At 38.9% G+C, this 14,700-nt stretch overlaps 1 long non-coding RNA gene across 2 annotated transcripts; it reads right to left on the reverse strand.

Annotated features, from left to right (window-relative positions):
* Positions 1-7,349: 7,349 nt before the first annotated feature.
* LOC110986842 (uncharacterized) lies at positions 7,350-11,219 on the reverse strand. 2 transcript variants are annotated; one of them, XR_002599197.2, is made up of 4 exons: positions 10,746-11,219; positions 10,097-10,273; positions 9,361-9,714; positions 7,350-8,990 (listed from the first exon to the last, which is right to left on the reverse strand). It is a non-coding gene; the product is annotated as an uncharacterized LOC110986842 (long non-coding RNA). The 2 variants fall into 2 exon arrangements; XR_002599196.2 differs by having other exon boundaries at positions 9,361-10,273.
* Between the last annotated feature and the right edge of the window lie 3,481 nt (positions 11,220-14,700).

Consider the following 14,700-nt stretch of genomic DNA (forward strand, 5'->3'; position numbering starts at 1 on the left):
GTTACCCTGTACATGTATACGTTTCACAAATTCAGTCACAGCGGAGCATTACTGTTGTTCGTTATTGCGGAACCTAAATGTAAAATACAGCATTATATAAAATTAAGAGTTCTGGGGGTGGCATGACGTCAGTTGGGATTTTTAATACGTAGCAAAGGGGTAAATTTATTCGTCGTGCTGTGGAATATTGTGCAGAAGTTCCGGCCAATATCCGACCTGAAAATTATCATTCGATAGTCATACCGATAAGTATAACACAAAACAAATTCAATGGACTTCACATATTGGTTTCTGGTAGGTTGGTACTGGTACCGTTTTATTTCCCGTTGTTCATCATTGATTTTTTTACAATAATTATCTTAGTAATTTTAAGAATTACTACAAAGGTGATTACCGGAAGTTTGTTAACTTTGAAATCAGGGTTATTACATGTATTCATTATTTTTGGAACAATTTGTCTCTACAGACTGTTATCTTTTAGGCATGCTCCTCTTCGTCATGAAACAGTCCGGCAAATTTTTCAGCATGTTTAGGCAAAACTCTATTCAAGGCTTTGTTGACGTCCATGCCTTTATCAAGTTTTCCATCGAGATCATCCACAATGTCCTTGTGAGTTTCATTTTCCCTCAAATATAGGTAACTTGACAGGAACTCCTTATAGTTGTCGAAAAAGTCTTGTTTGACGGCCCAGAGGGTCTTTCTGTTTGCCTTCTGCCTGGCTTGATCTTCATCCATGCCTTCGTTGACGTACTTGTCATATTTTTCATCCCTCATTTCCCTATGTGTTTCTCTAGCTTCAGTCAGCCAATCTTGGTAGGCGGCATTGTCTTCCAAATCTGAACTGTCTTCATCCGAGGTTTCGTCATCGATCTCCTCAACAGAATCCGAGTTTTCGTCAGCTTCATTCATGTCTGATTCCTCCTCACCATGGATATTTTCCATGTGCCTCTCTAGATTAAACTTCCGTCCGAAGCATTTGTCACACTGGTGACAAGCATATGGCTTGGCTGTATAAATACCATTCATGTTGACTCTGCGAAGGATGACCTTTAAATGACACGGAACAAGTGAAAGCGTTCCATATATCCTAAATATACACGTATTTACTACTTCTGATTTGCATATTTCATTGTTTATTTTTTTATTGTTTTATTGTTCAAATTGGTCTTTTTATCGCTCAAACTACTCTATGCATTGCTCGTTTACTCGTTTTATTACTCTTTTACTCTTTTCATTGTTCAAATTGTTCTTTTTATCGTTCAAATTGATTTTTTTTTTTTTTTTTAGGTGTAAATTGATCTTTTCATTGTTAAAATATATTCTTTTCATTGCTCAATCGGATCTCCTATTTTTATTGTTCAAAACAAATTTCATATTTTTCAATTGGTCTCTTTATTGCAGAGGGAAGAAAACGCCAAGCCTACACAGTCCAATGAGATTACCAATGAGATTTTAGCAATGAAAATGAAAAACTTCATTCATTGCTCAAATCTCATTGGTAATCTCATTGGACTGTGTAGGCTTGGCGTTTTCTTCCCTCTGCAATAAAGAGACCAATTGAAAAATATGAAATTTGTTTTGAACAATAAAAATAGGAGATCCGATTGAGCAATGAAAAGAATATATTTTAACAATGAAAAGATCAATTTACACCTAAAAAAAAAACAAAAATCAATTTGAACGATAAAAAGAACAATTTGAACAATGAAAAGAGTAAAAGAGTAATAAAACGAGTAAACGAGCAATGCATAGAGTAGTTTGAGCGATAAAAAGACCAATTTGAACAATAAAACAATAAAAAAATAAACAATGAAATATGCAAATCAGAAGTAGTAAATACGTGTATATTTAGGATATATGGAACGCTTTCACTTGTTCCGTGTCATTTAAAGGTCATCCTTCGCAGAGTCAACATGAATGGTATTTATACAGCCAAGCCATATGCTTGTCACCAGTGTGACAAATGCTTCGGACGGAAGTTTAATCTAGAGAGGCACATGGAAAATATCCATGGTGAGGAGGAATCAGACATGAATGAAGCTGACGAAAACTCGGATTCTGTTGAGGAGATCGATGACGAAACCTCGGATGAAGACAGTTCAGATTTGGAAGACAATGCCGCCTACCAAGATTGGCTGACTGAAGCTAGAGAAACACATAGGGAAATGAGGGATGAAAAATATGACAAGTACGTCAACGAAGGCATGGATGAAGATCAAGCCAGGCAGAAGGCAAACAGAAAGACCCTCTGGGCCGTCAAACAAGACTTTTTCGACAACTATAAGGAGTTCCTGTCAAGTTACCTATATTTGAGGGAAAATGAAACTCACAAGGACATTGTGGATGATCTCGATGGAAAACTTGATAAAGGCATGGACGTCAACAAAGCCTTGAATAGAGTTTTGCCTAAACATGCTGAAAAATTTGCCGGACTGTTTCATGACGAAGAGGAGCATGCCTAAAAGATAACAGTCTGTAGAGACAAATTGTTCCAAAAATAATGAATACATGTAATAACCCTGATTTCAAAGTTAACAAACTTCCGGTAATCACCTTTGTAGTAATTCTTAAAATTACTAAGATAATTATTGTAAAAAAAATCAATGATGAACAACGGGAAATAAAACGGTACCAGTACCAACCTACCAGAAACCAATATGTGAAGTCCATTGAATTTGTTTTGTGTTATACTTATCGGTATGACTATCGAATGATAATTTTCAGGTCGGATATTGGCCGGAACTTCTGCACAATATTCCACAGCACGACGAATAAATTTACCCCTTTGCTACGTATTAAAAATCCCAACTGACGTCATGCCACCCCCAGAACTCTTAATTTTATATAATGCTGTATTTTACATTTAGGTTCCGCAATAACGAACAACAGTAATGCTCCGCTGTGACTGAATTTGTGAAACGTATACATGTACAGGGTAACGAGACGTAAAACACTCTAGTTCAAAGGATTAAAAATTCAGCTAGGGACACTAGAGTCTTCTTCCCGTATCGATCGAATCTCGGTAGCCACAGTAAGCCAAACCCAAAGACCGCTAGCATGTGGGCGCCCTCTCTTCTTTAGTGTCCAAAGGTTAAGTCAGACCAACGCTCACTTCCAACATACACAATGTAATCATTAACACAATAGTCCGCCGACACAGCTCAGCCACTACGTACAGTCTATTATCTAGAGATTATCTCTCTCATTAACCGGCGGCACGAGCCGCCTATTGTCCGAAACCAAACACCCACGGTTTGTTAGGATTAGTACTCCCAATCCGATAATTGCTTTCGGAGCAGTCGACCCACGGACTGTTGTGTAAGGATTATAATCCCTTTGTTTACGTCCGGACTTCCTGACCGGGCCATGGGTCTATTGGGGAACATTTTAAGATTTTGGGTCAACGTGTACCCTAAAAAAGTGTACTATCATTATTGTACTCTACACAGTGTACTATAAAAACTGTACTATAAAACGTGTACTATAAAAAGTGTACTATAAAAAGTGTACTATAAAAAGTGTACTATAAAAAGTGTACTATAAAAAGTGTACTATAAAAAGTGTACTATAAAAAGTGTACCAAACAGTCCCCCCCCACTACTGTGGCCTCCGTTTTGAATATCAACAAGACAACAAATAAAATATACAGGCAAGATATGGGACGGAGGGGTACCCCTTTACCTGTCCAATCCCTATACACACAGTAGACTATTGCTTTCCAATACAAGTAGCATTGTTTGCGCAGGAAGACGACCGCTGGCGTGTGGCTACAGCTTTAAGATGAAACCGGAAATTCCAGATTTGGACAATTTTTAGGTCTTTTGTGATCCAATATAAGGAGCCTTGTTTGCGCGGGAAGACGACCGCTGGTGTGTGAACAACGGGAAATCTGCACTAAAAGAGAAAACAGTCAGAAAAGAACTCTTCCCTGCTTCCATGGATATTTCCCGAACTAAACCAAATATGAATAGGAAACTTGCATCAATGGATAGAGAATTATGTGAGCTTTAAGATGAAACGAAAAATTCCAGATTTGGACAATTTCCAGGTCTTTTTCAGGATCCAATATATGTAGCATTGTTTGCGCGGGAAGACGACCGCTGGCGTGTCGATAACGGGAAATCTGCACTGAACTAAAAAAAACACTCAGACAGCAATATTTCACTTCTTTCAAGGTCTTTTGTGATCCAATTTATGGAGCCTTGTTTGGGCGGGAGGACGACCGCTGGCGTGTTGATCTGGAATTTCCGGTTTCATCTGAAAGCTCACCTGGTCTTCTATCCATTGATGTAAGTTTCATATCCATACTTGCTTTAGTTGGGGAAATATCCATGAAAGCAGGGATGAGTTCTTGTCTGACTGCTTTCTCTTTTAGTGCAGATTCCCCGTTGTCTACACGCCTTGCTTTCCGTTATTTTCTAATGGGGGCATGTCGAAATCTGGTTGAGCGCAAGAGTTTGCTTCCGTAATTGAGCAATAAACCAGATCTTCTGGATTCTAAAGTTGGTATACCTAGCCCATACTGGCGGGCGGTGGGAGTCGCAGAATGTGCGTCCGCCCCCCCCATGCAACTAAAAGGTCGGCTTTCGAGGCAAGGGAAGATTTTGAGCTAAAGGAGAACATAACTGCACAAAAAAAATCACATGCTTCGGTATGTTTCGCCTCAGTCAATCCCCTCTTCAGGAGTTTATTTGTAACCCCCCCCTAACAATTGGTATGACCTCATGAATCCTGCTGTTTTCAAAATAAACAAAATATCTATGAAAGGTCTGGCTTTGTTTATTTATTTATTTTTTATTTATTTAATTTCCCAAGATGAAACGCCGGTAGGCACGCCGTTGAACACGTTAAATAGAATTACTTTGCTCAGTATTTATTGATGTGTGCCAGACTTAGCAGGCAAACACAAGAATCGGTCTGATGTAGCAAAGAAAGACTTTGAGCATATCATCTCCAGGAACATTGACTCTCTTTAGTATACACAAATGTAGTCTTCGAGAAGTTCTGGAGACAGTGTCAGAAATGTGTAAATTCCACTTCAGATCCTTTTGAATGATAACACCTAATAATTTCAAATGTGACACATCATTCAAATTGATCAAGTTAATTGACAAGTCTTCTCTTGGTATTTCCCGTCTAAAAAAACTGTCATAGACTGCCATTTAAATGGAATATCCACATATTTCCGTGTGCAAGAGCTCTCAGACACATCGTTGACAAGCACAAGAAAAAGAATCGGACCGAATAGACAGCTAAATCACGTGACATATAGCTATGGTGGGTATCAAGCCCATAATAACCTATGTTTTGAGTGTTGTTTATAAATAATACAGCCAAGTTTCGGCATAGTAACAACCTCATTAGTAACTGAGTATGGTACCTACCGTCAGCTTTATTTTTGGGAAATGATACTTATGAAACACTTTGCTATTGGTGGACGCCGTGTTTGTTGGTATTTAATACCCACTAAAGGTCACGTGACTTAGAGGGCGTAATCAGTCTAAGCTATACGTTTAACTATGTGGGAACAACCGAACTTCTGACACCAAGGTTTTTAAACTTTCGTATCACAATTGTATAGTTAACACGGTCAAATGCCTTCGTAAAATCATAATAGGCTCAATGCCAGATTCGACAGATTCCCCAATCACTGGACCGATGCAAGAATTGTTTGCAACTGTTCAATATTTTCAATAAGAAAGTACTTGAGTTTTGCTTCGTTTTTCAGCTCTTTTCTTGTTGCTTAATTAGCTTGTCATCTTTTTCTGTTGTCTTGCTTAAATTTTCTTGAATTAAACTTGGCATATCGACTTTAGGTCTTTATACTTTGGGACTTTCACTTAGGATAGAGCTGAGGCACACAGGTTTAGCAACTGTGCCACCAGTACCTGAAATTAGAAGCGGTAGTACAATATGGCTCTCGCCAAGGACCTCATCCATGTAGCGCCCATTCTTCTGGCTCTCCACTGCCTGTTGATGGATTGTTCATCTCCTGGTTGAATGAAGAAGAATAATGAGGGAAATCTGTAGACCTTAGGAAGCATTCAAAAATTCCTGGTTAAAATTAAAAGAGATTGATTTCTGGTATTTACATTCTGAATATTGTAGAACTCTTTTGACATTGAAAGTTTCACAAACCAATGTTCTAAGGATTAGCCTAGAAAATGTTTCGAAAAGTGAAACCAATGATTTGCAGGCATGGATCAATTGGGATGTTTGAGGATCCCCTGCCCCCTTAGATAAACTTGGGAGGGGTTAAATGTGTATGTATAGTTTAGAACAACACAAAGAAGTGAAACGGTTTTACCAACATTGACCAATAGTAACTTGCTTATCCCACCACATTGTATATCAGAAGAAAACTTTGAGGGAAATTGTAACAAAAAATGATAAATTCAGCACATTTTCCTCATAAGCTCTTCTTTTATTAAAAATGTCGTATATTTGCCAACAGATTGAATGCAAAAGACTTCATATTTGTTCACATTATATTTCTGTGTTCTTTTTCACAAGGAGCTAAAGGTTGAACATAAGTATTTTCACCACTTGTTTGATGGGAGTTGGCAAATACAAGGACTTGATACAATTACATGCATAGTTGATCTCTAGCTTACCTTGTATTTTCTGCACAAATTATTCCATTTTTTGCGCAGCTGCTCCGGTGTTAGATCCACTTCCAACTGCACTGAAAGGATACAAAAATCTGCATATCTTCTTTGTGAAAATATTGTTCTTTTTTAATGTGAATGTATTTCTTTTAATGAAGCATTTAATAAATCACAAGTGTTTTTATATAAAGATGTGGTCATATTTTCTTCAAAAGCAGAAATTTGTACACGTGAATGAGTTTGTAAATAGTTTTATTGCAGGGAAGGGTTTTTACCTTATCTTTGTTCATTAGGCCTAACTTTTAAAAACTGACATATACATTTGATTTCCGCATGCGGAAACTTGTGTGGAAACTGGCTGCAAACCCGCCAGTTTCCAGCGCGTACGCTGTCCCTTTCCGCTGGCCGCTTCCATGCCCGTTTCCTGGGTACTTAAATGCACCCCACGTTTACGGCGTTTACTGCCCCACGGAAACTGGCGGGGAGACTTTTGGGTCGTTTACCACGTTTCCGCAATATCGGAATCGCGACCGAAATTATCTGGCCTAATTGATCCACTGGGTACTTTCTTGTTAATTAAGATGGTGTATGAAACATTGGAAATCCAAATTTGTCTGGATTATTTGCAAGGATAAACCTGGTGTGGGGGCACAGTGTATTTATTAACTGGATTGTCATGAGTATAGATTTAAGAACCAGAACATGATTAAATGGAAGGACACAAAGCCAACCATTTACGCATCTTTTTCCCCGATGTTTTATTTTATTTCAAATCCAGGTACATCCAATCATCTCATAAGCAAGTGAACCTACCAAACTGCACAAACTTAAATAAAAATCTTTTCCAAAAATTTCGTTTTAACTTTGTGGGTACTTGTATATTTTGTTTCATTCATTGACAATGGTACCAATGCATCAAATTAAAATTTATTTGTAGTTATTCATGTTTGCGCGTCTTAAGATCCAGTGTACGCGTGTATGCCTGGGTGTGTGGGGGTGAATTTTGTTAAAGCTACTGGATGACCTCCAGTTTCAGCTGGGGTCAGGCTGTCCCACCTCAGTGCTCTTGGGAGTTAATATGTCCTTGTTCTGTCTCCCAGTGGTCGACTACGGGCCGTTTCTGTACCAACCTGCTGGAACCACGTGCATTTGTGCACTTCCGTTATTCGACCTCATTTGCACATAAAAGTACACTGTACATGTACATCTACAAAGTTATCATGCATTAGCAATGCCTTAATAGAGTCATTTGTCCACTTGCCCACTTTTTGTGAATGTATCATAATAGACCCATGGTATGAGTTAATTGAGTCGAAAAACATGGTCTGACATTTCATGTGATTCACAACACAAAATAAAGCTATATACATGTAAACGAACATAAAACACGGCGCACCAAGTTCAAAGGAATAAAATACGAAGCGGACACCTAGTGCTCATCGTTTTTTAGAAAACTTCAAATAAGAATGGAAACTAGAAATCACAAAGAAAATTTGGGGAGAACTCTTTCAATTCAGATTCAAGGGAATTATAAATCCAGTCCCAATTTAACAACAGTATATAAAAAAAGAAATCTTTTTCCAGATTTTTCACTTGCCCTTGATCATAAATCGTTTTTTTTCCGATTAAGTGGCGTTTCCAATGTGTAAAACAAAATCAAATGGCTTTTTTATTTCCAAAATCCTTTAAATTACACTGAGGTTGGCGGAGCGCAGAAGAGGTGAATGGTTTTAGAATACAATAAACCCGAAAGTAGCTTAACATAAAGCAACAAACAACAAAAGCTTTTATTTTGCCTGTTCTCTCTAAAAATCGAGTTCAATCTTAATATTTTATTTAACGATTATGAATAGACAAAAAATACAGGAATCGTTACTAAATATATGTAGACCTATAGCTAATTTTGCGGCGTTTGCACTGCCCAGGAGCCTCGATCAACTGATGGCGGAGGGCGAGAGGAAGGCACATTCGAGATGACAAATTCAGGAAGCAACCTTGAAACTACTGCAGGAGCGGTCTTTGCAAAGTGTGCATGTGTGCAAACATCACTTATGTTTAAGTGATGCCAGCTTTGACCGCTCCCATGGCAGTTTCAGGAGCCTTCTGGTTTTACATCCAGATGAGCGATCCTCCTCGCCCTCCGACATACTCTCCTCGGAAGACATGTAGTCTATTGTCAACACCTCGAGGGCTTCCTTTTTGAGCTCTTGGGAAGCCTGTAATGTTTTCAGGGCGCTTTGTCGCCTGTGTAGTTTCTGTTTAAAAGAAAGAAATTGAAGGGAAATTGCTGATTTCCCTTCAAGTGCTGATCGTACGTTCCACGCTCCATCCGGCGCTGCTTGTCACGAAGCGACATACAGTACATGTAGGTTTTGGCAGCTTCTGCATAAAGACATTTTAAACACAATAATAGGCATGAATATTTATACTGTCAGGTATAAGCATTGATATATTCCCTGACATACAGATAACAGACGTCAGAAACAGATATTGCCAAACACCACTAAAGCTGGGCTATTAGCCAATTATGTCATATAAATTTTAGGACTATGCGTAGGCATACGCTGCCCATTTCTAAACTCATCTTACAGAGATTTACTAAGACTAATGACAATGTTTTTAACACATCCCTGAGGACATTTCGTTTAACTTTAATACTAAAGAGTGTAAACCTTTTCCGATCTCATTAGTTGGGCTTGTAATGTGACAATATTCACAAAATGCATATCCAAAATACTGCATTTTCACCTACTTCGTATATGAGCAGAACTCCACTTTTCTCGTCCACGAACAGTTCTAACTTCTCGGGTTAACGTCGAAATGGTTGCTTCATTTTCTCTGGAAGTTTTGCTATGAAAAGTAAGCATTTGCATATGATAATTTACAGTGTAAAATCATCTCTATTTTAATTTGCAAAGTCCGTTGGTCAATTTTGGTAATATCAAAATGGTAGCAAACTGTGAACCACTAGTTTAAAGAGGAAAACAAATTGACGGAAATGTCACATGTCGCTTGTATGATAAATTCGATACGTATACATTTGTGCCGGGTTGAATCCTCCAATCCCATCTCTGTACAACTTTCCGTACACGTCCCTCACAGATTGCTATGAGGAAAAAAAGTTGATATAAACTTGTCAAGAACATTTATTGTAACCACAGTTTTCCTTACATGTACTTATCTATTAGTGCCACCGTTTTTCTTCTCCCATAGAATGTCATGCACAAAAAGTCGCTGAAAAAGTTAGTTAACCGCCCTTCCTCGTTTGCTCGTTTCTGGTTCTGTTTTCACATAATTCTTTGTATTCATCGTAGCCTCATTTTAAGTCTTATTAATGAGTACAGTTTCAATTTCCTCACATAAAGATTATTCAATGTTTAAAGTTGCGGTGCTTATCCGAAATTGACGGAAATCGAAATTTCAAGTTGATTTTCAATCAATATGAAATTTCGAGAGACAAACTACCAAAAAAAAAATCATAATCTCACCGAACATTCACGAGGAACAGCAACACGTTTTCCTCTCTAATTTACCTCCCCTTGTCGCATATTTTGTCTTATCTCTTGGAGCTCCTCATTTTGCTTTTTGAGTTGTTCCTCGAGTTTCTTGTTTTCCATGTACAACATGAGCAGAATGATCTCAGATGGTGCACTTGAACTTGAAGCCTAAACCAGCAATTTCAGATAAGGACATGTAGGTTAACACAAGCTGGCTGTGCCTCTGCATGCTGTAAAGTTAATTTACTCAAACTTTAGCAAATAAGCTTGTTTCGTTTAATTTAAAACAGTACAGTTTCGTCCCCTCAATCTATAAATAACACCTGGTTGAAAAAGTATGTTTACAAGGTATTTGCGTATACAAAACAAAGTTTCGTGTACCCGCAGTTGAAGTGAGCATTTCTAATGTCAGAAATGTGATGAGGCATTGAAAATGCACTTGCAAATACATGTACATGTTTAACATCAGCACTTTTTATTGTCCCTTACATACAGGTACCACAGCAAAATGTTTATTTTCGAGTAATTCTTAAAAGTTGGCTCATACAAATTACAATTTTCATGCATCGCGAATCATTGCATAGATGTAACAGGGACATGCTCAAAAAATGTCTTCCATTGTCATACTGCTGAAACTCACCACTGAAATGTTTCCTGCCGAAGTACCATGTAACGATGAGGTCTGTCCACTCCTCGCAGAAAGTAAAGATACTATGGATTCTTGACTTTCTGTGTCACTCTCATCGGTACTCGGAGATGGCGAAGAGGTGGATTGTGGAAACCTGAGTGCGTTGAACGAGGAAGACCCACTGCTGCTGGGCCGAGGATGACCACGATGGCCAAGTGCGTGTATACTATGTGATATATCGACAATTGTTGAACTATTGCCGGCTTGTAAACTGTCATGATCCTCAGAAGAAATTGTTTCTAATTCAAGAAGTGTTTCTTCTCGTGTAAACAGTCGACGCTGCGGCAAATCTTCGATATTTGGAATCTGTCTCGTTCCTCGGTTCATTTTTCCTGTACGTGTTGCTAACATCAACTCCAGATACACAAATGCGGCACGCAATGCCAACAAGGGTGTATGGCAGACAACAGCGGTTATGAATTATCAAAAATGGCGTGCAAAGCAGTGACGGGCCAATTGGAAGGGAGCAAGCTCCGTGATTACATATGCAGACCCTGAATTATGCCAAGACTATCTCAGTCTGGTAGGGTGTTGTGTTAGTTATCACATTTTGCTGCTAGTGACAGTCTCAGAAAAGCTTAGAACTCCATGAAACAGTGAAAGGGCACGCTGAGTCTCCGAAGGCCTCTTTAGCCAGTAAGAGCAGCTGGACGCTCACTTAGTTTTCAGAGGGTGATTTCTGCTACTGAACAGACAGCTCTTCTTTTAATTTTAAAGGCTTAGCAAATCGTTGGATTTTCAGTACTTTTAAAACACTGCAAAGAAATATAAGGCTGTATCTTGTAAATTCCAATCAAAAGTGGATATTTTAATATAAAAGTTATATGATATCAGGACTAAAAGTGTCACAGCCACGAATGCCCTATTGAAGTTTGGAGAATAAAAAGATCATTAATTTTACTAATGCGATTAAATTTAGTAGAGAGTGTTTCATGATTAAAAAAACTGCCTTTGGGCAAGTTATGGATTTTGTAATGCTAATTGTGGATATTTTACAGCTGTGAGTTGTTATGTATGGAAAGATTCAGAAGTAGTTAAAACATAATGGAGATGGTGTATTTTCTCATATTTGGCATGTATTCTACGAAATATCTATACACAATAAACCATTTAGCATCCATTTTAGGTGACATGTTGTCATGAATATCAGTGCTTTAAGGGTACAGTCCACTAATTCAAGCCCCATGGAAAACAGTGTAAAATCAGCACTGTTCAGGGCCCAATAGCATGCACGCCAACATCCCTGAGATTTCTGAAACACAAATGAAATTCTTCTCTGGTGACTTATCTTTCAATTTCTTTTCAATTTTTTGTGGGTTAACCAAATCACATTTTTAATTATTCCCACAAAACATTACCCTCCAAAAAGTGATTTTTCCGAAGTCTGATTGCAGCCATTTTTCAAGTGGCAACCCTCAACTTTCTCAGGCACTTTGGACCATTTTTCAACCGTAGTTTTTAGCCATTCTGCTCTCATATGAGAGCTCAAAGACCCAGGGGTTGATCCCGGCAACGATTCACACAATCTCACCATTTTGGGGGCCAAACAATCTCCTTTTTCAAAAGATACTGTGGAGGGGGGGCACTTTTAATGCTAATGAGCTGGCCAGAAATTCTCACTTGAATAAGTGGTCTGCACCCTTAAGGAAAGAGTTATGTGTTTTAAGTTCTCTTCAACTGGACTTTGCCACCGGCATAATTAGATACATAACCATATGATCGCTCCAAAGGGACCGAGTAAGTATTTATTTCAAGAACAGTCGTCAACGGTAAAGAGCTGGATCCAGGCCTGTCACTACTGGCATGCCATCGAAGTGAAACATTCCAGCTGACACACACTCACCCTTTGTTCGATTGCACAATTCTTGACGAATACCAGCCTTGAAGTGCTCGCGATCACTGGCTACTGGGGGTCAGATGGAATGCGCTCTCGCTCCAGCTGGCTGAAGGTGAATGGGTTTGTTGCCTTGCATACCTTACTCTCCCTTTCCCATCGGACTCGCCTCTTCTCTTCCCGCCAATTTCATTGTTTTTAACGGCGTCTTTATCTGACTTTCATAATGACAAACCACCGAGCAGACTAGTAGCGAATCGTAGCAGCGTTGAACGTTACACTCTGAACTGAAAATATACGTCTAATTTATTCGAACCTTTGCAGTAGCCTTCAAAATGAAAAAGAATTACCCCTTGATTATTTTTCTCCTGCTTAGAGCTAAAGTAATGCTAAACTTTCAGCCCATATACCGTCTCTAGCCATTTCCAAGGCTGATCTTCACTACATGGTAACTTTGCAAACAAATTTTCTATGGCTTAGTTAGTTAATAAATAAATTAAAAAATGGCAATTTAATTTGAAATTTTCCTTGAACGCATAAAACGCTCATTAGTCGCCTTTCAGCCACCTTAACTGGCCTTCCCGAACACAACTTATTTGCCATGATGTCAGTCCCCAAAAAGTAACAAAACAATCTTCCTGCAGAACCTAGTGTTGTATGCAGTGCAGGCTGCAAGACATGCCATTATCCCTTCCACTCTCTACTTGGAATGTAAGACCAGCCTGGGGTGACAAGGGCCACAATTAGCAGGACGATTTGTCTGGCGGGAATACCAAAGCTTGACCCCATGCGGTCAGCCGAAGTGGGATGTACCCGCACGGTAAAAAGGGACACGGAGAATGAACTGAATAACCGCAGATAGGACAGAGATAAAAATGTTTAGTAAAAAGTTTGAAGTTAAGTTCATGTGACAAATGTTGATTCATAAAATGGGAGATAAGTGTGTTAATTAAACAAAAGATGTCGCTGCGATGTTTATTTTTTATCATGCCATGATTACACATACGCTTTATCGGTCAGTTTCCAACGAATCACTAGCCAGTTTCCTCGTGAGTAGTTTCCTTGTCACGTAAATGCTAGCCTGAAACTCTGGAAACTGGTCTCCACGTTTCCGGAGCCCATTTCTGTGTCGGTAAACTGCCAGCGGAAACGATTGGGTGCAAACACTGCACCCGTTTCCGTGGGTATGAAATTTCCGGAAACTACACCTTTCGCTATATTGATCCATTTTGTTTCTGCTAAATGGTTAATGGGATTCCAATTTATTTCCACTGAGTTACACTCATATTAGTTCCACTATGTACTTTATATTGTCTTTACTAGTTTTTCTGTTTCCTAAATATTTACTTTGTAAATGACACTGTAATTTCAATGTAATTTCTTTCCCCTTCTGCTCCCAGGGTCGTCGGTGAGTGGGTATAGTCACCGCCAATTCAACAGGGGGGGGCGGTGTCTTGTCACCTCCCACCCCGTGGCCCTACCGTTTCCCAACAGGGTTTCTCCGGCAGTTTAAGCCCACGTCCAGAGACGGTAGTGGACCCCACTCCTTTTTCCCTTCCCTCCCTTTCACTATGTCCATCCCATCTCCCAGTAAAAATCAATTTTGTTTTTACTAATTTTGCCATCGGAGCATCAATTACTGATTTTCGTATTTTTGTATTACCACAATCACAATTATTTGTCTGTGCTCTCGTGTACCGATTTTTAATTTTCTCTATACTGTTAATCAGCTTTCTCCCTGAATTGACTCCGTTTGTTTCGCTTTCTAAGTAATCTTTCAATTTTGTGCACATAAACTTTATTCATTGTATTTTCTTTGATTTCAAAATAAAGTTTCCTCTTTGAAAATTACAAAAGTATTTACTCTGTTCATCCACAGCACATTTAGCGTAGGTAAACGGGTGAAGTGATAACAAGAAGACAACGAAGAAATGTTCAGCTTTTAGAGGTAGGGGGAACTCGGGATGAATATTCCATGGAAAACCTAGAGAGTCAGGCAGGGACTGAAACTCCAATCCATATGCTGACTTACGATACGGGATACGAACCCAGGTCGCAGAGGTGGAAGGCGAG

Source organism: Acanthaster planci, linkage group LG19 (assembly GCF_054643075.1).
Source record: "Acanthaster planci isolate LZ-2023a linkage group LG19, COTS_SCS, whole genome shotgun sequence".
Taxonomy (NCBI): Eukaryota; Metazoa; Echinodermata; class Asteroidea; order Valvatida; family Acanthasteridae; genus Acanthaster; species Acanthaster planci.